At 40.0% G+C, this 25,432-nt stretch overlaps 29 non-coding genes across 29 annotated transcripts; all 29 read left to right on the top strand.

Annotated features, from left to right (window-relative positions):
• The first annotated feature begins 360 nt into the window (after window positions 1–360).
• Window positions 361–479, top strand: LOC141303578 (5S ribosomal RNA). The gene has a single exon (XR_012343558.1). It is a non-coding gene; the product is annotated as a 5S ribosomal RNA (ribosomal RNA).
• A 753-nt stretch (window positions 480–1,232) lies between these two features.
• Window positions 1,233–1,351, top strand: LOC141302789 (5S ribosomal RNA). The gene has a single exon (XR_012342775.1). It is a non-coding gene; the product is annotated as a 5S ribosomal RNA (ribosomal RNA).
• A 753-nt stretch (window positions 1,352–2,104) lies between these two features.
• LOC141302788 (5S ribosomal RNA) lies at window positions 2,105–2,223 on the top strand. Its single transcript, XR_012342774.1, has one exon. It is a non-coding gene; the product is annotated as a 5S ribosomal RNA (ribosomal RNA).
• A 753-nt stretch (window positions 2,224–2,976) lies between these two features.
• LOC141302787 (5S ribosomal RNA) lies at window positions 2,977–3,095 on the top strand. The gene has a single exon (XR_012342772.1). It is a non-coding gene; the product is annotated as a 5S ribosomal RNA (ribosomal RNA).
• An 84-nt stretch (window positions 3,096–3,179) lies between these two features.
• LOC141302786 (5S ribosomal RNA) lies at window positions 3,180–3,298 on the top strand. The gene has a single exon (XR_012342771.1). It is a non-coding gene; the product is annotated as a 5S ribosomal RNA (ribosomal RNA).
• A 753-nt stretch (window positions 3,299–4,051) lies between these two features.
• Window positions 4,052–4,170, top strand: LOC141303409 (5S ribosomal RNA). The gene has a single exon (XR_012343390.1). It is a non-coding gene; the product is annotated as a 5S ribosomal RNA (ribosomal RNA).
• Window positions 4,171–4,923: 753 nt separating this feature from the next.
• LOC141303323 (5S ribosomal RNA) lies at window positions 4,924–5,042 on the top strand. The gene has a single exon (XR_012343305.1). It is a non-coding gene; the product is annotated as a 5S ribosomal RNA (ribosomal RNA).
• Window positions 5,043–5,126: 84 nt separating this feature from the next.
• Window positions 5,127–5,245, top strand: LOC141303488 (5S ribosomal RNA). The gene has a single exon (XR_012343469.1). It is a non-coding gene; the product is annotated as a 5S ribosomal RNA (ribosomal RNA).
• A 753-nt stretch (window positions 5,246–5,998) lies between these two features.
• LOC141302785 (5S ribosomal RNA) lies at window positions 5,999–6,117 on the top strand. The gene has a single exon (XR_012342770.1). It is a non-coding gene; the product is annotated as a 5S ribosomal RNA (ribosomal RNA).
• An 84-nt stretch (window positions 6,118–6,201) lies between these two features.
• On the top strand, window positions 6,202–6,320 carry LOC141302784 (5S ribosomal RNA). Its single transcript, XR_012342769.1, has one exon. It is a non-coding gene; the product is annotated as a 5S ribosomal RNA (ribosomal RNA).
• A 6,562-nt stretch (window positions 6,321–12,882) lies between these two features.
• On the top strand, window positions 12,883–13,001 carry LOC141302783 (5S ribosomal RNA). The gene has a single exon (XR_012342768.1). It is a non-coding gene; the product is annotated as a 5S ribosomal RNA (ribosomal RNA).
• Window positions 13,002–13,084: 83 nt separating this feature from the next.
• LOC141302781 (5S ribosomal RNA) lies at window positions 13,085–13,203 on the top strand. Its single transcript, XR_012342767.1, has one exon. It is a non-coding gene; the product is annotated as a 5S ribosomal RNA (ribosomal RNA).
• A 753-nt stretch (window positions 13,204–13,956) lies between these two features.
• On the top strand, window positions 13,957–14,075 carry LOC141303640 (5S ribosomal RNA). Its single transcript, XR_012343619.1, has one exon. It is a non-coding gene; the product is annotated as a 5S ribosomal RNA (ribosomal RNA).
• A 753-nt stretch (window positions 14,076–14,828) lies between these two features.
• Window positions 14,829–14,947, top strand: LOC141302779 (5S ribosomal RNA). Its single transcript, XR_012342765.1, has one exon. It is a non-coding gene; the product is annotated as a 5S ribosomal RNA (ribosomal RNA).
• Window positions 14,948–15,700: 753 nt separating this feature from the next.
• LOC141302778 (5S ribosomal RNA) lies at window positions 15,701–15,819 on the top strand. The gene has a single exon (XR_012342764.1). It is a non-coding gene; the product is annotated as a 5S ribosomal RNA (ribosomal RNA).
• An 83-nt stretch (window positions 15,820–15,902) lies between these two features.
• Window positions 15,903–16,021, top strand: LOC141302777 (5S ribosomal RNA). The gene has a single exon (XR_012342763.1). It is a non-coding gene; the product is annotated as a 5S ribosomal RNA (ribosomal RNA).
• A 753-nt stretch (window positions 16,022–16,774) lies between these two features.
• On the top strand, window positions 16,775–16,893 carry LOC141302776 (5S ribosomal RNA). The gene has a single exon (XR_012342761.1). It is a non-coding gene; the product is annotated as a 5S ribosomal RNA (ribosomal RNA).
• Window positions 16,894–17,646: 753 nt separating this feature from the next.
• Window positions 17,647–17,765, top strand: LOC141302775 (5S ribosomal RNA). The gene has a single exon (XR_012342760.1). It is a non-coding gene; the product is annotated as a 5S ribosomal RNA (ribosomal RNA).
• An 84-nt stretch (window positions 17,766–17,849) lies between these two features.
• Window positions 17,850–17,968, top strand: LOC141302774 (5S ribosomal RNA). Its single transcript, XR_012342759.1, has one exon. It is a non-coding gene; the product is annotated as a 5S ribosomal RNA (ribosomal RNA).
• A 753-nt stretch (window positions 17,969–18,721) lies between these two features.
• LOC141303322 (5S ribosomal RNA) lies at window positions 18,722–18,840 on the top strand. The gene has a single exon (XR_012343304.1). It is a non-coding gene; the product is annotated as a 5S ribosomal RNA (ribosomal RNA).
• An 84-nt stretch (window positions 18,841–18,924) lies between these two features.
• Window positions 18,925–19,043, top strand: LOC141302773 (5S ribosomal RNA). The gene has a single exon (XR_012342758.1). It is a non-coding gene; the product is annotated as a 5S ribosomal RNA (ribosomal RNA).
• Window positions 19,044–19,796: 753 nt separating this feature from the next.
• LOC141302772 (5S ribosomal RNA) lies at window positions 19,797–19,915 on the top strand. Its single transcript, XR_012342757.1, has one exon. It is a non-coding gene; the product is annotated as a 5S ribosomal RNA (ribosomal RNA).
• Window positions 19,916–20,668: 753 nt separating this feature from the next.
• LOC141302770 (5S ribosomal RNA) lies at window positions 20,669–20,787 on the top strand. Its single transcript, XR_012342756.1, has one exon. It is a non-coding gene; the product is annotated as a 5S ribosomal RNA (ribosomal RNA).
• A 753-nt stretch (window positions 20,788–21,540) lies between these two features.
• Window positions 21,541–21,659, top strand: LOC141302769 (5S ribosomal RNA). The gene has a single exon (XR_012342755.1). It is a non-coding gene; the product is annotated as a 5S ribosomal RNA (ribosomal RNA).
• Window positions 21,660–21,742: 83 nt separating this feature from the next.
• On the top strand, window positions 21,743–21,861 carry LOC141302767 (5S ribosomal RNA). Its single transcript, XR_012342753.1, has one exon. It is a non-coding gene; the product is annotated as a 5S ribosomal RNA (ribosomal RNA).
• Window positions 21,862–22,614: 753 nt separating this feature from the next.
• Window positions 22,615–22,733, top strand: LOC141302766 (5S ribosomal RNA). Its single transcript, XR_012342752.1, has one exon. It is a non-coding gene; the product is annotated as a 5S ribosomal RNA (ribosomal RNA).
• Window positions 22,734–23,486: 753 nt separating this feature from the next.
• Window positions 23,487–23,605, top strand: LOC141302765 (5S ribosomal RNA). Its single transcript, XR_012342750.1, has one exon. It is a non-coding gene; the product is annotated as a 5S ribosomal RNA (ribosomal RNA).
• Window positions 23,606–23,688: 83 nt separating this feature from the next.
• On the top strand, window positions 23,689–23,807 carry LOC141303155 (5S ribosomal RNA). The gene has a single exon (XR_012343139.1). It is a non-coding gene; the product is annotated as a 5S ribosomal RNA (ribosomal RNA).
• Window positions 23,808–24,560: 753 nt separating this feature from the next.
• LOC141302764 (5S ribosomal RNA) lies at window positions 24,561–24,679 on the top strand. The gene has a single exon (XR_012342749.1). It is a non-coding gene; the product is annotated as a 5S ribosomal RNA (ribosomal RNA).
• Window positions 24,680–25,432: the final 753 nt, after the last annotated feature.

Below are 25,432 nucleotides of genomic sequence, written 5' to 3'. Positions count from 1 at the left end.
TGGGATTCTTGGACTGTTTTTAGGGTATGGACAAATGAACTGTATTCTTTTAACAGCGTTTACCTCGTTTTATCGTGTTGTTTTAAAGTCTTTTATGTGAACCTTGTAAATAAACCAAATCTATTTAAACCAATCTTCTTTTATGTCTCATTCTTTTAACCACTAGTCATCTCTCACAGTTAAATCTGACCCCATTTTAGTCTTGTAACTCGGCTGATAAGGCCGATTGTTACACTTGGATGGGAGACCGCCTGGGATTACCAGGTGCTGTAAGCTTTTGCCTTTTCTTCACTATTTATATAATATGCTGGCTTTTACGGAGGCTGATCTTTAAATAGCCCACTTTTTGGAGCAGCCCTCGCTTACGGCCATACCGCGCTGAGAGCGCCCTATCTCGTCTGATCTCGGAAGCTAAGCAGCGTCGGGCCTGCTTAGTACTTGGATGGGAGACCGCCTGGGAATACCAGGTGCTGTAAGCTTTTGCCTTTTCTTCACTATTTATATAATATGCTGGCTTTTAGAAAGACGTGTTTTACCGCTCTATTTATTACAATCATTTAAATGTATTATAGAGTTTTAAGTGTTTTACATGTTTTTTAGGCCATTTTATTACTCTTAACATTTTAAGTGAGTGTGTGTCTATAAAAAATGGATGGTTGGCCTGCCATGTGACTAGACACATGACAGGAAGCAGGAAGTACAACTGTATAAGAGAGCAGCATGACAAACAAAGGACAGTCACCAAACTGTTGGATTGAGGAGTTGCTAATTTTAGAGCTCACCTTTCCATTCACCACCTGCAAACTTTGGATTACACTTTCTGTGGATTGTATATACACCGGTGGACACTCACATTGGACTTATCAACACACTGGGATTCTTGGACTGTTTTTAGGGTATGGACAAATGAACTGTATTCTTTTAACAGCGTTTACCTCGTTTTATCGTGTTGTTTTAAAGTCTTTTATGTGAACCTTGTAAATAAACCAAATCTATTTAAACCAATCTTCTTTTATGTCTCATTCTTTTAACCACTAGTCATCTCTCACAGTTAAATCTGATCCCATTTTAGTCTTGTAACTCGGCTGATAAGGCCGATTGTTACACTTGGATGGGAGACCGCCTGGGAATACCAGGTGCTGTAAGCTTTTGCCTTTTCTTCACTATTTATATAATATGCTGGCTTTTACGGAGGCTGATCTTTAAATAGCCCACTTTTTGGAGCAGCCCTCGCTTACGGCCATACCGCGCTGAGAGCGCCCGATCTCGTCTGATCTCGGAAGCTAAGCAGCGTCGGGCCTGCTTAGTACTTGGATGGGAGACCGCCTGGGAATACCAGGTGCTGTAAGCTTTTGCCTTTTCTTCACTATTTATATAATATGCTGGCTTTTAGAAAGACGTGTTTTACCGCTCTATTTATTACAATCATTTAAATGTATTATAGAGTTTTAAGTGTTTTACATGTTTTTTAGGCCATTTTATTACTCTTAACATTTTAAGTGAGTGTGTGTCTTTAAAAAATGGATGGTTGGCCTGCCATGTGACTAGACACATGACAGGAAGCAGGAAGTACAACTGTATAAGAGAGCAGCATGACAAACAAAGGACAGTCACCAAACTGTTGGATTGAGGAGTTGCTAATTTTAGAGCTCACCTTTCCATTCACCACCTGCAAACTTTGGATTACACTTTCTGTGGATTGTATATACACCGGTGGACACTCACATTGGACTTATCAACACACTGGGATTCTTGGACTGTTTTTAGGGTATGGACAAATGAACTGTATTCTTTTAACAGCGTTTACCTCGTTTTATCGTGTTGTTTTAAAGTCTTTTATGTGAACCTTGTAAATAAACCAAATCTATTTAAACCAATCTTCTTTTATGTCTCATTCTTTTAACCACTAGTCATCTCTCACAGTTAAATCTGACCCCATTTTAGTCTTGTAACTCGGCTGATAAGGCCGATTGTTACACTTGGATGGGAGACCGCCTGGGATTACCAGGTGCTGTAAGCTTTTGCCTTTTCTTCACTATTTATATAATATGCTGGCTTTTACGGAGGCTGATCTTTAAATAGCCCACTTTTTGGAGCAGCCCTCGCTTACGGCCATACCGCGCTGAGAGCGCCCGATCTCGTCTGATCTCGGAAGCTAAGCAGCGTCGGGCCTGCTTAGTACTTGGATGGGAGACCGCCTGGGAATACCAGGTGCTGTAAGCTTTTGCCTTTTCTTCACTATTTATATAATATGCTGGCTTTTAGAAAGACGTGTTTTACCGCTCTATTTATTACAATCATTTAAATGTATTATAGAGTTTTAAGTGTTTTACATGTTTTTTAGGCCATTTTATTACTCTTAACATTTTAAGTGAGTGTGTGTCTTTAAAAAATGGATGGTTGGCCTGCCATGTGACTAGACACATGACAGGAAGCAGGAAGTACAACTGTATAAGAGAGCAGCATGACAAACAAAGGACAGTCACCAAACTGTTGGATTGAGGAGTTGCTAATTTTAGAGCTCACCTTTCCATTCACCACCTGCAAACTTTGGATTACACTTTCTGTGGATTGTATATACACCGGTGGACACTCACATTGGACTTATCAACACACTGGGATTCTTGGACTGTTTTTAGGGTATGGACAAATGAACTGTATTCTTTTAACAGCGTTTACCTCGTTTTATCGTGTTGTTTTAAAGTCTTTTATGTGAACCTTGTAAATAAACCAAATCTATTTAAACCAATCTTCTTTTATGTCTCATTCTTTTAACCACTAGTCATCTCTCACAGTTAAATCTGATCCCATTTTAGTCTTGTAACTCGACTGATAAGGCCGATTGTTACACTTGGATGGGAGACCGCCTGGGAATACCAGGTGCTGTAAGCTTTTGCCTTTTCTTCACTATTTATATAATATGCTGGCTTTTACGGAGGCTGATCTTTAAATAGCCCACTTTTTGGAGCAGCCCTCGCTTACGGCCATACCGCGCTGAGAGCGCCCGATCTCGTCTGATCTCGGAAGCTAAGCAGCGTCGGGCCTGCTTAGTACTTGGATGGGAGACCGCCTGGGAATACCAGGTGCTGTAAGCTTTTGCCTTTTCTTCACTATTTATATAATATGCTGGCTTTTACGGAGGCTGATCTTTAAATAGCCCACTTTTTGGAGCAGCCCTCGCTTACGGCCATACCGCGCTGAGAGCGCCCGATCTCGTCTGATCTCGGAAGCTAAGCAGCGTCGGGCCTGCTTAGTACTTGGATGGGAGACCGCCTGGGAATACCAGGTGCTGTAAGCTTTTGCCTTTTCTTCACTATTTATATAATATGCTGGCTTTTAGAAAGACGTGTTTTACCGCTCTATTTATTACAATCATTTAAATGTATTATAGAGTTTTAAGTGTTTTACATGTTTTTTAGGCCATTTTATTACTCTTAACATTTTAAGTGAGTGTGTGTCTTTAAAAAATGGATGGTTGGCCTGCCATGTGACTAGACACATGACAGGAAGCAGGAAGTACAACTGTATAAGAGAGCAGCATGACAAACAAAGGACAGTCACCAAACTGTTGGATTGAGGAGTTGCTAATTTTAGAGCTCACCTTTCCATTCACCACCTGCAAACTTTGGATTACACTTTCTGTGGATTGTATATACACCGGTGGACACTCACATTGGACTTATCAACACACTGGGATTCTTGGACTGTTTTTAGGGTATGGACAAATGAACTGTATTCTTTTAACAGCGTTTACCTCGTTTTATCGTGTTGTTTTAAAGTCTTTTATGTGAACCTTGTAAATAAACCAAATCTATTTAAACCAATCTTCTTTTATGTCTCATTCTTTTAACCACTAGTCATCTCTCACAGTTAAATCTGACCCCATTTTAGTCTTGTAACTCGGCTGATAAGGCCAATTGTTACACTTGGATGGGAGACCGCCTGGGATTACCAGGTGCTGTAAGCTTTTGCCTTTTCTTCACTATTTATATAATATGCTGGCTTTTACGGAGGCTGATCTTTAAATAGCCCACTTTTTGGAGCAGCCCTCGCTTACGGCCATACCCTGCTGAGAGCGCCCGATCTCGTCTGATCTCGGAAGCTAAGCAGCGTCGGGCCTGCTTAGTACTTGGATGGGAGACCGCCTGGGAATACCAGGTGCTGTAAGCTTTTGCCTTTTCTTCACTATTTATATAATATGCTGGCTTTTAGAAAGACGTGTTTTACCGCTCTATTTATTACAATCATTTAAATGTATTATAGAGTTTTAAGTGTTTTACATGTTTTTTAGGCCATTTTATTACTCTTAACATTTTAAGTGAGTGTGTGTCTTTAAAAAATGGATGGTTGGCCTGCCATGTGACTAGACACATGACAGGAAGCAGGAAGTACAACTGTATAAGAGAGCAGCATGACAAACAAAGGACAGTCACCAAACTGTTGGATTGAGGAGTTGCTAATTTTAGAGCTCACCTTTCCATTCACCACCTGCAAACTTTGGATTACACTTTCTGTGGATTGTATATACACCGGTGGACACTCACATTGGACTTATCAACACACTGGGATTCTTGGACTGTTTTTAGGGTATGGACAAATGAACTGTATTCTTTTAACAGCGTTTACCTCGTTTTATCGTGTTGTTTTAAAGTCTTTTATGTGAACCTTGTAAATAAACCAAATCTATTTAAACCAATCTTCTTTTATGTCTCATTCTTTTAACCACTAGTCATCTCTCACAGTTAAATCTGATCCCATTTTAGTCTTGTAACTCGACTGATAAGGCCGATTGTTACACTTGGATGGGAGACCGCCTGGGAATACCAGGTGCTGTAAGCTTTTGCCTTTTCTTCACTATTTATATAATATGCTGGCTTTTACGGAGGCTGATCTTTAAATAGCCCACTTTTTGGAGCAGCCCTCGCTTACGGCCATACCGCGCTGAGATCGCCCGATCTCGTCTGATCTCGGAAGCTAAGCAGCGTCGGGCCTGCTTAGTACTTGGATGGGAGACCGCCTGGGAATACCAGGTGCTGTAAGCTTTTGCCTTTTCTTCACTATTTATATAATATGCTGGCTTTTACGGAGGCTGATCTTTAAATAGCCCACTTTTTGGAGCAGCCCTCGCTTACGGCCATACCGAGCTGAGAGCGCCCGATCTCGTCTGATCTCGGAAGCTAAGCAGCGTCGGGCCTGCTTAGTACTTGGATGGGAGACCGCCTGGGAATACCAGGTGCTGTAAGCTTTTGCCTTTTCTTCACTATTTATATAATATGCTGGCTTTTAGAAAGACGTGTTTTACCGCTCTATTTATTACAATCATTTAAATGTATTATAGAGTTTTAAGTGTTTTACATGTTTTTTAGGCCATTTTATTACTCTTAACATTTTAAGTGAGTGTGTGTCTTTAAAAAATGGATGGTTGGCCTGCCATGTGACTAGACACATGACAGGAAGCAGGAAGTACAACTGTATAAGAGAGCAGCATGACAAACAAAGGACAGTCACCAAACTGTTGGATTGAGGAGTTGCTAATTTTAGAGCTCACCTTTCCATTCACCACCTGCAAACTTTGGATTACACTTTCTGTGGATTGTATATACACCGGTGGACACTCACATTGGACTTATCAACACACTGGGATTCTTGGACTGTTTTTAGGGTATGGACAAATGAACTGTATTCTTTTAACAGCGTTTACCTCGTTTTATCGTGTTGTTTTAAAGTCTTTTATGTGAACCTTGTAAATAAACCAAATCTATTTAAACCAATCTTCTTTTATGTCTCATTCTTTTAACCACTAGTCATCTCTCACAGTTAAATCTGACCCCATTTTAGTCTTGTAACTCGGCTGATAAGGCCGATTGTTACACTTGGATGGGAGACCGCCTGGGATTACCAGGTGCTGTAAGCTTTTGCCTTTTCTTCACTATTTATATAATATGCTGGCTTTTACGGAGGCTGATCTTTAAATAGCCCACTTTTTGGAGCAGCCCTCGCTTACGGCCATACCGCGCTGAGAGCGCCCGATCTCGTCTGATCTCGGAAGCTAAGCAGCGTCGGGCCTGCTTAGTACTTGGATGGGAGACCGCCTGGGAATACCAGGTGCTGTAAGCTTTTGCCTTTTCTTCACTATTTATATAATATGCTGGCTTTTACGGAGGCTGATCTTTAAATAGCCCACTTTTTGGAGCAGCCCTCGCTTACGGCCATACCGCGCTGAGAGCGCCCGATCTCGTCTGATCTCGGAAGCTAAGCAGCGTCGGGCCTGCTTAGTACTTGGATGGGAGACCGCCTGGGAATACCAGGTGCTGTAAGCTTTTGCCTTTTCTTCACTATTTATATAATATGCTGGCTTTTACGGAGGCTGATCTTTAAATAGCCCACTTTTTGGAGCAGCCCTCGCTTACGGCCATACCCCCACCTGAGGCGCTAGAGAGCAACAGGAAGTGGTTGGCAGCAGTTGGGAGAGGAAGGCTCTCCTCCATTTTGTGTTTAATTTTTGTTTGTTTTGTGAGTTGTAATACGTTAAGTTAGTTTTTTGTGTTTTTTGTCAACTTTTAAACCACCTAACAGCAGCATTCTTGCTGTCTGGAGGGTGGTTAGTTCCTTTTTTTTTTTTTTTTTTTTTTAATGGATGGATTAATTTCTATGAATATGGATTTGGCACGAGAGAAAAGGCAGCAAACAGAAAATGGACTGGATAAAAGACTACGAGAAAAGGATTACCCTAAAAAGGAGCAGAAACGGATTTACGCTAAAGAAGCAACCGTAGTGATTGATCTGACTGAAGTGCAGGATGGGAAAGCAGAAGACATTATTCAAGCACTGACAGACAAGATGGACGTGACGACTATACTTGCGGTAAGACCAAAAATGATGAGAGAATATGAAATAACATTGGAGAAAGAAGAAGATATTGAGAAACTAGCAGATGGATTGATGATAAAAGGAAAGACATGTGAAATTAAAAAGTTGAATAATAAAGAATTTGTTGTCTCTTTCATGCATCTGCCCGCTTACCTGGAGGACGACGTGGTTCTACAAAAGCTGGAGGGATGGGGGGTAACTCCCATCTCCCAGATCAAACGGAGATTTTATCCGGGCACCCGCATCGAGGATGGAACGAGATTTGTGAGAGTGCGATTCCCAAAAGAGGTGGCTTCTCTGCCCTATAGCACGAGAATGGAGACAGAAGAGGGGCCTCAGTATTTCAGGGTGATACACAGCCAGCAGGTGAGAACCTGTAGGCTGTGTATGAGCCCTGAACACCTGATGAAGGACTGCCCAGACTTCAAATGTTTCAAGTGCGAGGAGAGGGGCCACTTCGCACGGGACTGTAATGCAGTGAGGTGCCCGGACTGCAGGCTCGTACTAAATAAGTGCGAGTGCTGGTTCGGAGACCAGCAGGAGGATGACCAGGAGAGCGGGCAGATGCATGAGGGAGACAATGAAGAGGAGCCACGCGAGGACACGGGAGGAACACAAAGAGAGGGTATTGCAGGCACGGACATTGACGATGAAAGCGAAAGGACTGGAGTAATGCAGGACAATGACGAAACAGAGACACTGATGGAGACGACGGAGGATTTGCAAACAGAATTGGAAGAGTCAGAGGAGCAGGTCAACGAGGAAGGGAGAGTGGACAGAGACAGCGAAAACATTGATGATGGCGGCACCATGGGAATATCAAATAAAAGAAGAAGAAGAACTAAGGTAACACCAAATCTAGAGAAAGCCAAAAGGAAAGTTTTAAAACAAACATGTGAGGAGAAACAGGACAGTGGAGATACTGGAAAGGAAGGGGAGGCCATGAGCTGACAAAATGGGGACTTTATGGCTTTTAGTTTATTTTATGGTGTTGAAAATTGTGACTTTTAATGCTAGAGGACTAATGAATGGTTTTAAATTTGAAAAGATGAAGGAACTGTGTAAAAATGAGGATGTGATTTTATTGCAAGAGACAAACTGGAAAGAGAATCGTATGGAGGATTTTAAAAAAAGATGGGAAGGGGAATTACTCTTTAATAACGGAGAAGGAAAAATTGGAGGAGGAATGGCGATTTTAATAAGAAAAGACAGAGGTATCAAGACAAAGCATTTGTATAGTGATAAAAAAGGAAAATGTATGGTTGTAGAAATGGTGATGGAGGAAGAAAATTTTATTTTAGGGAACGTGCATGCTCCGAATGAAGAAAAAGAAAAGAAAATGTATTTTAATGTTTTAGCCGATGTAATTGAAAAATGGGGGAAGGTGGTGATTGCAGGGGATTTTAACACAGTTTTTAGCAAAATGGATATGGCAAACGGGATGGTTTTTAAAACGGATGGGGGCAGAAAAGAACTAAAGTCGTTGATGGAAGAGAAAAATATGATTGATGTGTGGAGGGAAAGAAACGAGAAAAAGAAGGAATTTTCAAGAAGACAGTTGGTGGGGAATTTTATGTGCCAAACCAGAATAGATTATTTCTTAAGTACTAGAAATCTGGAATGTTTTATTGACAGAATAGTTTATAAAGACACAACCTTAAGCGATCACAAAATGGTTTTAATGGTGATGGATTTTAAAAGAGAAACGAAGGGACCTGGAGTGTGGATCTTAAACACTGATGTTTTAAAAAATGAAAGTTTTAAAAAAGAGATTGAAAATATATTAGATGAGAGGAAAAAAGATCTGATGTATATGGAAGACAAAAGGCAATGGTGGGAAAACGTAAAGTATCAGATAAAGAAATATTCAATAAACTACTGTAATTTGTTACAAAAGGTTAAAAGAACTAAGGAGAAAGAAGTAAGGAGAACATTAAAAGAGGAGTTAAATAAAAATGAAGTAAATGTACAAAAAGTAATTCAATTTGAAAATACATTGGGAAAAATAGAAGAGGAGAAATGCAAAGGGGCGATGTTAAGAAGCAAAGCAAAATACATGGTGGAAGGAGAAAAATGTAACAGATTCTTTTTTAATCTTGAGAAAAGCAGGGGGAAAGCGGAAATAATTAAAGAACTTAAAAGTAAGGATGGGAAAGTGGTGTCAGATACAGAGAGGATTTTAAAAGAAGTGAAAACATATTATGAGGAATTGTTTAAGTCAGAGGGAGGAGATGAGGAAAAACGGAAGATTTTATTACAACAAATAGCAAGGAAAGTTGGTGAGGAGGATAAAAAGGATTGTGAAAGCGAAATAACAACAGAAGAAATTAAACAAGCCATAAATCAATTAAGAGTGAAGAAAAGCCCTGGAATAGATGGTATTGGAAGCGAGTTTTACAAAGTTTTTAAAGAAAAGGTAGTTGGGATTTTAAATGAAATTTATGAAGAAGTGTTCAAAAAAGAAAGAGTAAACCCAAAAATGGGGCTAGGATTAATGAAAATAATATACAAGAAAAAGGGAGACAAAAATGAACTGAAGAATTTTAGACCCATTACAATGTTAAACACTGATTTAAAAATTTTAGCAAAGGTCTTAGCGAATAGGTTAAAAAAAGTCATGCCAAATATAATAGAAACCAACCAAGCATATGGAGTAAAGGGGAGGGATATAGCAGACATTACAAGCAGCATAAGAGATATAGTGGGTTATATAAAAGAAAAAGAAAGGAGCGCATACATTATAAGTATGGACTTTGAAAAGGCGTTCGACAGAGTCGAACATGGGTTTTTATTTGCGATTTTAAAAGAATTTGGTTTTGGAGATAATTTTATAAAATGGATCTCAATTTTATACAGGGATATTTTAACAAAAGTAAAATGCAATGGATTTTTAACTCAACCTTTTAAAGTTTCAAGATCTATAAGACAAGGGTGTCCATTGTCAGCACAGTTGTACTCTTTGGTGGCAGAACCTTTAGGGCTTTTAATAAACAGAGAAAAAAGAATAAATGGAATAAAAATGGAAGAGGGAAAAGAGTTAACAAAAATATTTCAATACGCTGATGACACGACAGTTGTGGTTGAAAATATAGAAAGTGTTAAAAGAGTGATAGAGAAAACAACATTTTATTGTGAGGGTTCAGGTGCAAAAATAAATGAAGAAAAAACTGTATATATGAAGTTTGGAAGGGCCGAGATTTTAACGGGGCTTTTTAGGTTTAAGGAGGTTCAAGAAATGAAGATTTTAGGGGCAATATTAGCAAGGAATGAAAAGGAGGCAATTGACAATATGTGGGAAGAGACGGTAGGAGGGATGGAAAGAAGACTTATTTTTTGGAGAAACAGATCTTTAAGTTTGAAAGGGAAAATTTTAATTGTAAATATGTTAATGTTATCCAAAATGTGGTACAATTTACATGTCATGCCATTGCCAGATTGGGTTTTGAAGAGAATAAAGAAAAGTGTTTTAGAATTTCTATGGGACAAAAAGCCTCCAAGAATTGCATATCTTACATTGATAGGGAAACCAGAAGAGGGAGGAATGGGGTTGGTCGACGTAGAGCAAAAAATGAAAAGCATGAGGGTAAAAGTGGTAAGGAAATATTTGGATGACACGAACAATGCAGAGTGGAAGAAAATAATGAGCTTCTATTTAAACAAATGTGGGAATTTTAATTTAGGGGAAGACATTTTATGGATGAAGCTGAAGAATTGGATGATGGAGGGGATCCCACAGTTTTATAAAGAGGTTTTAAATGCTTGGAGGCTTTTTTTAACAGAGGTGGATTTTAATCCAGAGGGGAGGGAAAGGATTTTAAATCAACCTCTGTTTTTAAATGGAAAAGTAAAGATACAAGAGCATGACCTCTATTTTAAGAAATGGTTGCAAGTGGGGATTGTGAAGGTAAGGGATGTTTTATGGGAATATAAAGAGGGATTTTTACCACTTCAAGTGATTATAGATGCGATGGAGGAGGGGAAGGAGGATTTTAATGTAATGTTTTTAAAAAGACAATACGAAGAGGTAAAAAAAGCAATCCCTGGAGAATGGCTGGATGATCTTAACAAGAGGGAAGAAAAGGAGAACAAAATGAATGTGTTTTTAAAATGTAAAGACAAGTTGGTGAATTTTAATTTGGGTACTGTTAAAATGTTTTATGGTTTTTTTATGAAAAGAATTTTTAAAAAACCTGTTGCCAATCAATTCTGGATAAGGCATTTTAACGAAATTGAAGAAAAAGATATCTGGAAGCATATGGCATGGAAATGGTTGGATGTAGATCTAGAATGTTTTGATTATTTTATTAGACAAAATGTGATTTTTACGGAAATGAGATTGTGTGCTATGCAGAAAGAAACAAATGCTCAATGCAAAGTTTGTAAAACAGAAGATGAGGGAATTTTACATTTGTTTTTATTCTGTAAGGAGTTGATCCCATTTTTTAACGAATTTAAGAAACTAATGAAAGATTTAAGAGGTAACGAAGAGGATTTTAATTGGAGTAGAATGTTTATGTTGGGAATAGCAGAGAATAAACCAAACAAGAAACTCATTAATTTGTTTTTAATTGTGGCAAAAAAAGCTATATGGAAAAGAAGGAATATAGCGAAAAACAGAGATTTTGTTTTAAACCTTTGGTTTCTTTTTAAATGGATGGCAGAAGATCATGTCAAAATGCTGTACAGTTATTTTAAATCAGAAAATATTATGGGAGATTTTTATGAAATTTTCACAAAAGATGTCATATGTATTTTAAAAAATATGCACTTTTACATGCCAGGGGAAGATGAACTTTTGTTGGTTTAGCTTTTAGGCTTTTATTTGTTGTTATGATTGGGTTAAAAAGATGCTTGTGTCATGTAATATTTACGAATGTTTCCCCAGCAACAATGCTAAATACTCGGAAATTGGTGATAACGGTTTTGTTGTGTATTGGGTTCTTCTTCAGTAGTAATGAAAATGTATTATTGATTTGTGTAAAAAAAAAAAAAAAAAAAAAAGAGCGCCCGATCTCGTCTGATCTCGGAAGCTAAGCAGCGTCGGGCCTGGTTAGTACTTGGATGGGAGACCGCCTGGGAATACCAGGTGCTGTAAGCGTTTGCCTTTTCTTCACTATTTATATAATATGCTGGCTAAAAAAAAAAAAAAAAAAAAAAAAAAAGAGCGCCCGATCTCGTCTGATCTCGGAAGCTAAGCAGCGTCGGGCCTGCTTAGTACTTGGATGGGAGACCGCCTGGGAATACCAGGTGCTGTAAGCTTTTGCCTTTTCTTCACTATTTATATAATATGCTGGCTTTTAGAAAGACGTGTTTTACCGCTCTATTTATTACAATCATTTAAATGTATTATAGAGTTTTAAGTGTTTTACATGTTTTTTAGGCCATTTTATTACTCTTAACATTTTAAGTGAGTGTGCGTCTTTAAAAAATGGATGGTTGGCCTGCCATGTGACTAGACACATGACAGGAAGCAGGAAGTACAACTGTATAAGAGAGCAGCATGACAAACAAAGGACAGTCACCAAACTGTTGGATTGAGGAGTTGCTAATTTTAGAGCTCACCTTTCCATTCACCACCTGCAAACTTTGGATTACACTTTCTGTGGATTGTATATACACCGGTGGACACTCACATTGGACTTATCAACACACTGGGATTCTTGGACTGTTTTTAGGGTATGGACAAATGAACTGTATTCTTTTAACAGCGTTTACCTCGTTTTATCGTGTTGTTTTAAAGTCTTTTATGTGAACCTTGTAAATAAACCAAATCTATTTAAACCAATCTTCTTTTATGTCTCATTCTTTTAACCACTCGTCATCTCTCACAGTTAAATCTGACCCCATTTTAGTCTTGTAACTCGGCTGATAAGGCCGATTGTTACACTTGGATGGGAGACCGCCTGGGATTACCAGGTGCTGTAAGCTTTTGCCTTTTCTTCACTATTTATATAATATGCTGGCTTTCACGGAGGCTGATCTTTAAATAGCCCACTTTTTGGAGCAGCCCTCGCTTACGGCCATACCGCGCTGAGAGCGCCCGATCTCGTCTGATCTCGGAAGCTAAGCAGCGTCGGGCCTGCTTAGTACTTGGATGGGAGACCGCCTGGGAATACCAGGTGCTGTAAGCTTTTGCCTTTTCTTCACTATTTATATAATATGCTGGCTTTACGGAGGCTGATCTTTAAATAGCCCACTTTTTGGAGCAGCCCTCGCTTACGGCCATACCGCGCTGAGAGCGCCCGATCTCGTCTGATCTCGGAAGCTAAGCAGCGTCGGGCCTGCTTAGTACTTGGATGGGAGACCGCCTGGGAATACCAGGTGCTGTAAGCTTTTGCCTTTTCTTCACTATTTATATAATATGCTGGCTTTTAGAAAGACGTGTTTTACCGCTCTATTTATTACAATCATTTAAATGTATTATAGAGTTTTAAGTGTTTTACATGTTTTTTAGGCCATTTTATTACTCTTAACATTTTAAGTGAGTGTGTGTCTTTAAAAAATGGATGGTTGGCCTGCCATGTGACTAGACACATGACAGGAAGCAGGAAGTACAACTGTATAAGAGAGCAGCATGACAAACAAAGGACAGTCACCAAACTGTTGGATTGAGGAGTTGCTAATTTTAGAGCTCACCTTTCCATTCACCACCTGCAAACTTTGGATTACACTTTCTGTGGATTGTATATACACCGGTGGACACTCACATTGGACTTATCAACACACTGGGATTCTTGGACTGTTTTTAGGGTATGGACAAATGAACTGTATTCTTTTAACAGCGTTTACCTCGTTTTATCGTGTTGTTTTAAAGTCTTTTATGTGAACCTTGTAAATAAACCAAATCTATTTAAACCAATCTTCTTTTATGTCTCATTCTTTTAACCACTAGTCATCTCTCACAGTTAAATCTGACCCCATTTTAGTCTTGTAACTCGGCTGATAAGGCCGATTGTTACACTTGGATGGGAGACCGCCTGGGATTACCAGGTGCTGTAAGCTTTTGCCTTTTCTTCACTATTTATATAATATGCTGGCTTTTACGGAGGCTGATCTTTAAATAGCCCACTTTTTGGAGCAGCCCTCGCTTACGGCCATACTGCGCTGAGAGCGCCCTATCTCGTCTGATCTCGGAAGCTAAGCAGCGTCGGGCCTGCTTAGTACTTGGATGGGAGACCGCCTGGGAATACCAGGTGCTGTAAGCTTTTGCCTTTTCTTCACTATTTATATAATATGCTGGCTTTTAGAAAGACGTGTTTTACCGCTCTATTTATTACAATCATTTAAATGTATTATAGAGTTTTAAGTGTTTTACATGTTTTTTAGGCCATTTTATTACTCTTAACATTTTAAGTGAGTGTGTGTCTATAAAAAATGGATGGTTGGCCTGCCATGTGACTAGACACATGACAGGAAGCAGGAAGTACAACTGTATAAGAGAGCAGCATGACAAACAAAGGACAGTCACCAAACTGTTGGATTGAGGAGTTGCTAATTTTAGAGCTCACCTTTCCATTCACCACCTGCAAACTTTGGATTACACTTTCTGTGGATTGTATATACACCGGTGGACACTCACATTGGACTTATCAACACACTGGGATTCTTGGACTGTTTTTAGGGTATGGACAAATGAACTGTATTCTTTTAACAGCGTTTACCTCGTTTTATCGTGTTGTTTTAAAGTCTTTTATGTGAACCTTGTAAATAAACCAAATCTATTTAAACCAATCTTCTTTTATGTCTCATTCTTTTAACCACTAGTCATCTCTCACAGTTAAATCTGATCCCATTTTAGTCTTGTAACTCGGCTGATAAGGCCGATTGTTACACTTGGATGGGAGACCGCCTGGGAATACCAGGTGCTGTAAGCTTTTGCCTTTTCTTCACTATTTATATAATATGCTGGCTTTTACGGAGGCTGATCTTTAAATAGCCCACTTTTTGGAGCAGCCCTCGCTTACGGCCATACCGCGCTGAGAGCGCCCGATCTCGTCTGATCTCGGAAGCTAAGCAGCGTCGGGCCTGCTTAGTACTTGGATGGGAGACCGCCTGGGAATACCAGGTGCTGTAAGCTTTTGCCTTTTCTTCACTATTTATATAATATGCTGGCTTTTAGAAAGACGTGTTTTACCGCTCTATTTATTACAATCATTTAAATGTATTATAGAGTTTTAAGTGTTTTACATGTTTTTTAGGCCATTTTATTACTCTTAACATTTTAAGTGAGTGTGCGTCTTTAAAAAATGGATGGTTGGCCTGCCATGTGACTAGACACATGACAGGAAGCAGGAAGTACAACTGTATAAGAGAGCAGCATGACAAACAAAGGACAGTCACCAAACTGTTGGATTGAGGAGTTGCTAATTTTAGAGCTCACCTTTCCATTCACCACCTGCAAACTTTGGATTACACTTTCTGTGGATTGTATATACACCGGTGGACACTCACATTGGACTTATCAACACACTGGGATTCTTGGACTGTTTTTAGGGTATGGACAAATGAACTGTATTCTTTTAACAGCGTTTACCTCGTTTTATCGTGTTGTTTTAAAGTCTTTTATGTGAACCTTGTAAATAAACCAAATCTATTTAAACCAATCTTCTTTTATGTCTCATTCTTTTAACCACTAGTCATCTCTCACAGTTAAATCTGACCCCATTTTAGTCTTGTAACTCGGCTGATAAGGCCGATTGTTACACTTGGATGGGAGACCGCCTGGGATTACCAGGTGCTGTAAGCTTTTGCCTTTTCTTCACTATTTATATAATATGCTGGCTTTCACGGAGGCTGATCTTTAAATAGCCCACTTTTTGGAGCAGCCCTCGCTTACGGCCATACCGCGCTGAGAGCGCCCGATCTCGTCTGATCTCGGAAGCTAAGCAGCGTCGGGCCTGCTTAGTACTTGGATGGGAGACCGCCTGGGAATACCAGGTGCTGTAAGCTTTTGCCTTTTCTTCACTATTTATATAATATGCTGGCTTTACGGAGGCTGATCTTTAAATAGCCCACTTTTTGGAGCAGCCCTCGCTTACGGCCATACCGCGCTGAGAGCGCCCGATCTCGTCTGATCTCGGAAGCTAAGCAGCGTCGGGCCTGCTTAGTACTTGGATGGGAGACCGCCTGGGAATACCAGGTGCTGTAAGCTTTTGCCTTTTCTTCACTATTTATATAATATGCTGGCTTTTAGAAAGACGTGTTTTACCGCTCTATTTATTACAATCATTTAAATGTATTATAGAGTTTTAAGTGTTTTACATGTTTTTTAGGCCATTTTATTACTCTTAACATTTTAAGTGAGTGTGTGTCTTTAAAAAATGGATGGTTGGCCTGCCATGTGACTAGACACATGACATGAAGCAGGAAGTACAACTGTATAAGAGAGCAGCATGACAAACAAAGGACAGTCACCAAACTGTTGGATTGAGGAGTTGCTAATTTTAGAGCTCACCTTTCCATTCACCACCTGCAAACTTTGGATTACACTTTCTGTGGATTGTATATACACCGGTGGACACTCACATTGGACTTATCAACACACTGGGATTCTTGGACTGTTTTTAGGGTATGGACAAATGAACTGTATTCTTTTAACAGCGTTTACCTCGTTTTATCGTGTTGTTTTAAAGTCTTTTATGTGAACCTTGTAAATAAACCAAATCTATTTAAACCAATCTTCTTTTATGTCTCATTCTTTTAACCACTAGTCATCTCTCACAGTTAAATCTGACCCCATTTTAGTCTTGTAACTCGGCTGATAAGGCCGATTGTTACACTTGGATGGGAGACCGCCTGGGATTACCAGGTGCTGTAAGCTTTTGCCTTTTCTTCACTATTTATATAATATGCTGGCTTTTACGGAGGCTGATCTTTAAATAGCCCACTTTTTGGAGCAGCCCTCGCTTACGGCCATACCGCGCTGAGAGCGCCCGATCTCGTCTGATCTCGGAAGCTAAGCAGCGTCGGGCCTGCTTAGTACTTGGATGGGAGACCGCCTGGGAATACCAGGTGCTGTAAGCTTTTGCCTTTTCTTCACTATTTATATAATATGCTGGCTTTTAGAAAGACGTGTTTTACCGCTCTATTTATTACAATCATTTAAATGTATTATAGAGTTTTAAGTGTTTTACATGTTTTTTAGGCCATTTTATTACTCTTAACATTTTAAGTGAGTGTGTGTCTTTAAAAAATGGATGGTTGGCCTGCCATGTGACTAGACACATGACAGGAAGCAGGAAGTACAACTGTATAAGAGAGCAGCATGACAAACAAAGGACAGTCACCAAACTGTTGGATTGAGGAGTTGCTAATTTTAGAGCTCACCTTTCCATTCACCACCTGCAAACTTTGGATTACACTTTCTGTGGATTGTATATACACCGGTGGACACTCACATTGGACTTATCAACACACTGGGATTCTTGGACTGTTTTTAGGGTATGGACAAATGAACTGTATTCTTTTAACAGCGTTTACCTCGTTTTATCGTGTTGTTTTAAAGTCTTTTATGTGAACCTTGTAAATAAACCAAATCTATTTAAACCAATCTTCTTTTATGTCTCATTCTTTTAACCACTAGTCATCTCTCACAGTTAAATCTGATCCCATTTTAGTCTTGTAACTCGGCTGATAAGGCCGATTGTTACACTTGGATGGGAGACCGCCTGGGAATACCAGGTGCTGTAAGCTTTTGCCTTTTCTTCACTATTTATATAATATGCTGGCTTTTACGGAGGCTGATCTTTAAATAGCCCACTTTTTGGAGCAGCCCTCGCTTACGGCCATACCGCGCTGAGAGCGCCCGATCTCGTCTGATCTCGGAAGCTAAGCAGCGTCGGGCCTGCTTAGTACTTGGATGGGAGACCGCCTGGGAATACCAGGTGCTGTAAGCTTTTGCCTTTTCTTCACTATTTATATAATATGCTGGCTTTTACGGAGGCTGATCTTTAAATAGCCCACTTTTTGGAGCAGCCCTCGCTTACGGCCATACCGCGCTGAGAGCGCCCGATCTCGTCTGATCTCGGAAGCTAAGCAGCGTCGGGCCTGCTTAGTACTTGGATGGGAGACCGCCTGGGAATACCAGGTGCTGTAAGCTTTTGCCTTTTCTTCACTATTTATATAATATGCTGGCTTTTAGAAAGACGTGTTTTACCGCTCTATTTATTACAATCATTTAAATGTATTATAGAGTTTTAAGTGTTTTACATGTTTTTTAGGCCATTTTATTACTCTTAACATTTTAAGTGAGTGTGTGTCTTTAAAAAATGGATGGTTGGCCTGCCATGTGACTAGACACATGACAGGAAGCAGGAAGTACAACTGTATAAGAGAGCAGCATGACAAACAAAGGACAGTCACCAAACTGTTGGATTGAGGAGTTGCTAATTTTAGAGCTCACCTTTCCATTCACCACCTGCAAACTTTGGATTACACTTTCTGTGGATTGTATATACACCGGTGGACACTCACATTGGACTTATCAACACACTGGGATTCTTGGACTGTTTTTAGGGTATGGACAAATGAACTGTATTCTTTTAACAGCGTTTACCTCGTTTTATCGTGTTGTTTTAAAGTCTTTTATGTGAACCTTGTAAATAAACCAAATCTATTTAAACCAATCTTCTTTTATGTCTCATTCTTTTAACCACTAGTCATCTCTCACAGTTAAATCTGATCCCATTTTAGTCTTGTAACTCGACTGATAAGGCCGATTGTTACACTTGGATGGGAGACCGCCTGGGAATACCAGGTGCTGTAAGCTTTTGCCTTTTCTTCACTATTTATATAATATGCTGGCTTTTACGGAGGCTGATCTTTAAATAGCCCACTTTTTGGAGCAGCCCTCGCTTACGGCCATACCGCGCTGAGATCGCCCGATCTCGTCTGATCTCGGAAGCTAAGCAGCGTCGGGCCTGCTTAGTACTTGGATGGGAGACCGCCTGGGAATACCAGGTGCTGTAAGCTTTTGCCTTTTCTTCACTATTTATATAATATGCTGGCTTTTACGGAGGCTGATCTTTAAATAGCCCACTTTTTGGAGCAGCCCTCGCTTACGGCCATACCGCGCTGAGAGCGCCCGATCTCGTCTGATCTCGGAAGCTAAGCAGCGTCGGGCCTGCTTAGTACTTGGATGGGAGACCGCCTGGGAATACCAGGTGCTGTAAGCTTTTGCCTTTTCTTCACTATTTATATAATATGCTGGCTTTTAGAAAGACGTGTTTTACCGCTCTATTTATTACAATCATTTAAATGTATTATAGAGTTTTAAGTGTTTTACATGTTTTTTAGGCCATTTTATTACTCTTAACATTTTAAGTGAGTGTGTGTCTTTAAAAAATGGATGGTTGGCCTGCCATGTGACTAGACACATGACAGGAAGCAGGAAGTACAACTGTATAAGAGAGCAGCATGACAAACAAAGGACAGTCACCAAACTGTTGGATTGAGGAGTTGCTAATTTTAGAGCTCACCTTTCCATTCACCACCTGCAAACTTTGGATTACACTTTCTGTGGATTGTATATACACCGGTGGACACTCACATTGGACTTATCAACACACTGGGATTCTTGGACTGTTTTTAGGGTATGGACAAATGAACTGTATTCTTTTAACAGCGTTTACCTCGTTTTATCGTGTTGTTTTAAAGTCTTTTATGTGAACCTTGTAAATAAACCAAATCTATTTAAACCAATCTTCTTTTATGTCTCATTCTTTTAACCACTAGTCATCTCTCACAGTTAAATCTGACCCCATTTTAGTCTTGTAACTCGGCTGATAAGGCCGATTGTTACACTTGGATGGGAGACCGCCTGGGATTACCAGGTGCTGTAAGCTTTTGCCTTTTCTTCACTATTTATATAATATGCTGGCTTTTACGGAGGCTGATCTTTAAATAGCCCACTTTTTGGAGCAGCCCTCGCTTACGGCCATACCGCGCTGAGAGCGCCCGATCTCGTCTGATCTCGGAAGCTAAGCAGCGTCGGGCCTGCTTAGTACTTGGATGGGAGACCGCCTGGGAATACCAGGTGCTGTAAGCTTTTGCCTTTTCTTCACTATTTATATAATATGCTGGCTTTTAGAAAGACGTGTTTTACCGCTCTATTTATTACAATCATTTAAATGTATTATAGAGTTTTAAGTGTTTTACATGTTTTTTAGGCCATTTTATTACTCTTAACATTTTAAGTGAGTGTGCGTCTTTAAAAAATGGATGGTTGGCCTGCCATGTGACTAGACACATGACAGGAAGCAGGAAGTACAACTGTATAAGAGAGCAGCATGACAAACAAAGGACAGTCACCAAACTGTTGGATTGAGGAGTTGCTAATTTTAGAGCTCACCTTTCCATTCACCACCTGCAAACTTTGGATTACACTTTCTGTGGATTGTATATACACCGGTGGACACTCACATTGGACTTATCAACACACTGGGATTCTTGGACTGTTTTTAGGGTATGGACAAATGAACTGTATTCTTTTAACAGCGTTTACCTCGTTTTATCGTGTTGTTTTAAAGTCTTTTATGTGAACCTTGTAAATAAACCAAATCTATTTAAACCAATCTTCTTTTATGTCTCATTCTTTTAACCACTAGTCATCTCTCACAGTTAAATCTGACCCCATTTTAGTCTTGTAACTCGGCTGATAAGGCCGATTGTTACACTTGGATGGGAGACCGCCTGGGATTACCAGGTGCTGTAAGCTTTTGCCTTTTCTTCACTATTTATATAATATGCTGGCTTTTACGGAGGCTGATCTTTAAATAGCCCACTTTTTGGAGCAGCCCTCGCTTACGGCCATACCGCGCTGAGAGCGCCCGATCTCGTCTGATCTCGGAAGCTAAGCAGCGTCGGGCCTGCTTAGTACTTGGATGGGAGACCGCCTGGGAATACCAGGTGCTGTAAGCTTTTGCCTTTTCTTCACTATTTATATAATATGCTGGCTTTTAGAAAGACGTGTTTTACCGCTCTATTTATTACAATCATTTAAATGTATTATAGAGTTTTAAGTGTTTTACATGTTTTTTAGGCCATTTTATTACTCTTAACATTTTAAGTGAGTGTGCGTCTTTAAAAAATGGATGGTTGGCCTGCCATGTGACTAGACACATGACAGGAAGCAGGAAGTACAACTGTATAAGAGAGCAGCATGACAAACAAAGGACAGTCACCAAACTGTTGGATTGAGGAGTTGCTAATTTTAGAGCTCACCTTTCCATTCACCACCTGCAAACTTTGGATTACACTTTCTGTGGATTGTATATACACCGGTGGACACTCACATTGGACTTATCAACACACTGGGATTCTTGGACTGTTTTTAGGGTATGGACAAATGAACTGTATTCTTTTAACAGCGTTTACCTCGTTTTATCGTGTTGTTTTAAAGTCTTTTATGTGAACCTTGTAAATAAACCAAATCTATTTAAACCAATCTTCTTTTATATCTCATTCTTTTAACCACTAGTCATCTCTCACAGTTAAATCTGACCCCATTTTAGTCTTGTAACTCGGCTGATAAGGCCGATTGTTACACTTGGATGGGAGACCGCCTGGGATTACCAGGTGCTGTAAGCTTTTGCCTTTTCTTCACTATTTATATAATATGCTGGCTTTCACGGAGGCTGATCTTTAAATAGCCCACTTTTTGGAGCAGCCCTCGCTTACGGCCATACCGCGCTGAGAGCGCCCGATCTCGTCTGATCTCGGAAGCTAAGCAGCGTCGGGCCTGCTTAGTACTTGGATGGGAGACCGCCTGGGAATACCAGGTGCTGTAAGCTTTTGCCTTTTCTTCACTATTTATATAATATGCTGGCTTTACGGAGGCTGATCTTTAAATAGCCCACTTTTTGGAGCAGCCCTCGCTTACGGCCATACCGCGCTGAGAGCGCCCGATCTCGTCTGATCTCGGAAGCTAAGCAGCGTCGGGCCTGCTTAGTACTTGGATGGGAGACCGCCTGGGAATACCAGGTGCTGTAAGCTTTTGCCTTTTCTTCACTATTTATATAATATGCTGGCTTTTAGAAAGACGTGTTTTACCGCTCTATTTATTACAATCATTTAAATGTATTATAGAGTTTTAAGTGTTTTACATGTTTTTTAGGCCATTTTATTACTCTTAACATTTTAAGTGAGTGTGTGTCTTTAAAAAATGGATGGTTGGCCTGCCATGTGACTAGACACATGACAGGAAGCAGGAAGTACAACTGTATAAGAGAGCAGCATGACAAACAAAGGACAGTCACCAAACTGTTGGATTGAGGAGTTGCTAATTTTAGAGCTCACCTTTCCATTCACCACCTGCAAACTTTGGATTACACTTTCTGTGGATTGTATATACACCGGTGGACACTCACATTGGACTTATCAACACACTGGGATTCTTGGACTGTTTTTAGGGTATGGACAAATGAACTGTATTCTTTTAACAGCGTTTACCTCGTTTTATCGTGTTGTTTTAAAGTCTTTTATGTGAACCTTGTAAATAAACCAAATCTATTTAAACCAATCTTCTTTTATGTCTCATTCTTTTAACCACTAGTCATCTCTCACAGTTAAATCTGATCCCATTTTAGTCTTGTAACTCGGCTGATAAGGCCGATTGTTACACTTGGATGGGAGACCGCCTGGGAATACCAGGTGCTGTAAGCTTTTGCCTTTTCTTCACTATTTATATAATATGCTGGCTTTTACGGAGGCTGATCTTTAAATAGCCCACTTTTTGGAGCAGCCCTCGCTTACGGCCATACCGCGCTGAGAGCGCCCGATCTCGTCTGATCTCGGAAGCTAAGCAGCGTCGGGCCTGCTTAGTACTTGGATGGGAGACCGCCTGGGAATACCAGGTGCTGTAAGCTTTTGCCTTTTCTTCACTATTTATATAATATGCTGGCTTTTAGAAAGACGTGTTTTACCGCTCTATTTATTACAATCATTTAAATGTATTATAGAGTTTTAAGTGTTTTACATGTTTTTTAGGCCATTTTATTACTCTTAACATTTTAAGTGAGTGTGCGTCTTTAAAAAATGGATGGTTGGCCTGCCATGTGACTAGACACATGACAGGAAGCAGGAAGTACAACTGTATAAGAGAGCAGCATGACAAACAAAGGACAGTCACCAAACTGTTGGATTGAGGAGTTGCTAATTTTAGAGCTCACCTTTCCATTCACCACCTGCAAACTTTGGATTACACTTTCTGTGGATTGTATATACACCGGTGGACACTCACATTGGACTTATCAACACACTGGGATTCTTGGACTGTTTTTAGGGTATGGACAAATGAACTGTATTCTTTTAACAGCGTTTACCTCGTTTTATCGTGTTGTTTTAAAGTCTTTTATGTGAACCTTGTAAATAAACCAAATCTATTTAAACCAATCTTCTTTTATGTCTCATTCTTTTAACCACTAGTCATCTCTCACAGTTAAATCTGACCCCATTTTAGTCTTGTAACTCGGCTGATAAGGCCGATTGTTACACTTGGATGGGAGACCGCCTGGGATTACCAGGTGCTGTAAGCTTTTGCCTTTTCTTCACTATTTATATAATATGCTGGCTTTCACGGAGGCTGATCTTTAAATAGCCCACTTTTTGGAGCAGCCCTCGCTTACGGCCATACCGCGCTGAGAGCGCCCGATCTCGTCTGATCTCGGAAGCTAAGCAGCGTCGGGCCTGCTTAGTACTTGGATGGGAGACCGCCTGGGAATACCAGGTGCTGTAAGCTTTTGCCTTTTCTTCACTATTTATATAATATGCTGGCTTTACGGAGGCTGATCTTTAAATAGCCCACTTTTTGGAGCAGCCCTCGCTTGCGGCCATACCGCGCTGAGAGCGCCCGATCTCGTCTGATCTCGGAAGCTAAGCAGCGTCGGGCCTGCTTAGTACTTGGATGGGAGACCGCCTGGGAATACCAGGTGCTGTAAGCTTTTGCCTTTTCTTCACTATTTATATAATATGCTGGCTTTTAGAAAGACGTGTTTTACCGCTCTATTTATTACAATCATTTAAATGTATTATAGAGTTTTAAGTGTTTTACATGTTTTTTAGGCCATTTTATTACTCTTAACATTTTAAGTGAGTGTGTGTCTTTAAAAAATGGATGGTTGGCCTGCCATGTGACTAGACACATGACAGGAAGCAGGAAGTACAACTGTATAAGAGAGCAGCATGACAAACAAAGGACAGTCACCAAACTGTTGGATTGAGGAGTTGCTAATTTTAGAGCTCACCTTTCCATTCACCACCTGCAAACTTTGGATTACACTTTCTGTGGATTGTATATACACCGGTGGACACTCACATTGGACTTATCAACACACTGGGATTCTTGGACTGTTTTTAGGGTATGGACAAATGAACTGTATTCTTTTAACAGCGTTTACCTCGTTTTATCGTGTTGTTTTAAAGTCTTTTATGTGAACCTTGTAAATAAACCAAATCTATTTAAACCAATCTTCTTTTATGTCTCATTCTTTTAACCACTAGTCATCTCTCACAGTTAAATCTGACCCCATTTTAGTCTTGTAACTCGGCTGATAAGGCCGATTGTTACACTTGGATGGGAGACCGCCTGGGATTACCAGGTGCTGTAAGCTTTTGCCTTTTCTTCACTATTTATATAATATGCTGGCTTTTACGGAGGCTGATCTTTAAATAGCCCACTTTTTGGAGCAGCCCTCGCTTACGGCCATACCGCGCTGAGAGCGCCCGATCTCGTCTGATCTCGGAAGCTAAGCAGCGTCGGGCCTGCTTAGTACTTGGATGGGAGACCGCCTGGGAATACCAGGTGCTGTAAGCTTTTGCCTTTTCTTCACTATTTATATAATATGCTGGCTTTTAGAAAGACGTGTTTTACCGCTCTATTTATTACAATCATTTAAATGTATTATAGAGTTTTAAGTGTTTTACATGTTTTTTAGGCCATTTTATTACTCTTAACATTTTAAGTGAGTGTGTGTCTTTAAAAAATGGATGGTTGGCCTGCCATGTGACTAGACACATGACAGGAAGCAGGAAGTACAACTGTATAAGAGAGCAGCATGACAAACAAAGGACAGTCACCAAACTGTTGGATTGAGGAGTTGCTAATTTTAGAGCTCACCTTTCCATTCACCACCTGCAAACTTTGGATTACACTTTCTGTGGATTGTATATACACCGGTGGACACTCACATTGGACTTATCAACACACTGGGATTCTTGGACTGTTTTTAGGGTATGGACAAATGAACTGTATTCTTTTAACAGCGTTTACCTCGTTTTATCGTGTTGTTTTAAAGTCTTTTATGTGAACCTTGTAAATAAACCAAATCTATTTAAACCAATCTTCTTTTATGTCTCATTCTTTTAACCACTAGTCATCTCTCACAGTTAAATCTGACCCCATTTTAGTCTTGTAACTCGGCTGATAAGGCCGATTGTTACACTTGGATGGGAGACCGCCTGGGATTACCAGGTGCTGTAAGCTTTTGCCTTTTCTTCACTATTTATATAATATGCTGGCTTTTACGGAGGCTGATCTTTAAATAGCCCACTTTTTGGAGCAGCCCTC

This window comes from Garra rufa, unplaced genomic scaffold, assembly GCF_049309525.1.
Source record: "Garra rufa unplaced genomic scaffold, GarRuf1.0 hap1_unplaced_001, whole genome shotgun sequence".
NCBI lineage: Eukaryota > Metazoa > Chordata > Actinopteri > Cypriniformes > Cyprinidae > Garra > Garra rufa.
This window is presented reverse-complemented; position numbering and strand designations above follow the sequence as displayed.